This window comes from Beta vulgaris, chromosome 3, assembly GCF_026745355.1.
Source record: "Beta vulgaris subsp. vulgaris cultivar EL10 chromosome 3, EL10.2, whole genome shotgun sequence".
Taxonomy (NCBI): Eukaryota; Viridiplantae; Streptophyta; class Magnoliopsida; order Caryophyllales; family Amaranthaceae; genus Beta; species Beta vulgaris.
In genome coordinates this window covers 51,243,536-51,245,036 of record NC_079204.1, presented here as the reverse complement: position 1 = coordinate 51,245,036, position 1,501 = coordinate 51,243,536, and the positions used below count along the sequence as shown (strand labels likewise).

At 34.2% G+C, this 1,501-nt stretch overlaps 1 non-coding gene across 1 annotated transcript; it reads left to right on the top strand.

Annotated features, from left to right (window-relative positions):
• Positions 1-775: 775 nt before the first annotated feature.
• LOC125496207 (small nucleolar RNA snoR135) lies at positions 776-921 on the top strand. Its single transcript, XR_007272904.1, has one exon. It is a non-coding gene; the product is annotated as a small nucleolar RNA snoR135 (small nucleolar RNA).
• The last annotated feature ends 580 nt before the right edge of the window (positions 922-1,501 follow it).

The following is a 1,501-nucleotide window of genomic DNA, read 5'->3' as shown; positions in this document are numbered from 1 at the left end:
TTGGGCGGTGGTAAGCCCTTTTTCTCGTTTTATTACTAGCTTTTTATGTTTATGTTTCCAATAAATCTCAGTCTCTCTCTAATGGAGGGTTTTTCTACCCATATATTGGGTTATGTCTACCCATATATTGGGTTTTATCTCTCTCCATGTGAGAGTTTAGAGAATTTGTTTTTGGGTTTTTGTGTATTTCAAGATGTTGATTTGTTGATCGAAATTTGTGCAGAGTTGCAACAGATGTCAAGACTTTCTTTACAATCACTTGAATTGAATTCGGTTCTACTTCAAAACTACAAAAGATCGATAGACTCCCTTGCAGAAGGCTGCATCAGACAACAATGTGAAAGACAAGGTTTTCAGAAGTGTTAGATCTACTCAACGATCGTGGTTTTATCATATTAGAATTGTATGTATTTCATTTGATATATATTTGTTTAGTTTTAATTTTTATTGTAGATGTCGTATGACTTTGAATTAATAAATTAATGTTAATTTAAAAAAAAAAAAAAAAAAAAAAACGCGTAGTGATATATTTTACGGGCCAAAAAAGAAAGGCCAACCATCCCATGGCCCAAAACTCATTCCACCATTACCTCAAAATGAACCAACCAGAAAAACCCTAATTCTTCTTCTTCTTTAAATACCAAACATCGCACAATTCAACTTACAGTTATAAACTGCAGTCGTCCTTTTTCTTCATTAAAACCATTAATTTTTCTGTCTTCTGTTATTAAATCTGAAATCTGGGGTTTAGTTATTTTGTGTTGATAATTAAAAAAAAGCAGGGATTGTGTGTATCGACTTGGTGCATACAATGCACCAATTAGTCGAAAGAGTTCCCTGCAATATTTAATTTCAGTGGAAGATGGGCAGTTGTGATTCAATTCTCTATTGATTTTTTCAACAATCATCTTCCCCATATTTTTTCTCTGGGTAGAGTATCACAAAAGTTGGATAATTAAATTGAATGTAACAGTTATTGAAATTTTAAAACCACTAACTTGAAATGGATAATCGTCGCAACCTGCTCTGGCAATGAAGAAATGTAACATTTCTCATCAAAGCGTGGATTTTTTTTGTTTTTTAACTTTATACTAACAATTATCAGAAAAGCAGTGGCGAAGAAGGTAAGTTTTCCGATTGGCATATAAATATTTGATGCAACTCATTATCCAACCTCAACTTAGAAAAAAAAAAACTTTAGAAATAGGGAAATTCTTCAAATAAAATATGGAAAAATTGATACTTGATAGGAATAACAGGTTAATTTTTTTAATATCTTTCCAGAATACGCAGTCCTCTGAAAGTCCTAAGATTCGCACCGCTTTCCTCTCTCTTTCCTATGTTTGGGTCGGCCACCCACGCACCACCACAATGCCGCCATAAATCCTCCACACTCCAACCACCAGTGCACTACCGTGAGTCGCCCGAAACACCAACTAACCCAGCCTTCTAAGATTCCACGGTTCTTCGTCGCAATTGAAAGAAGATAATTCCTTAATCT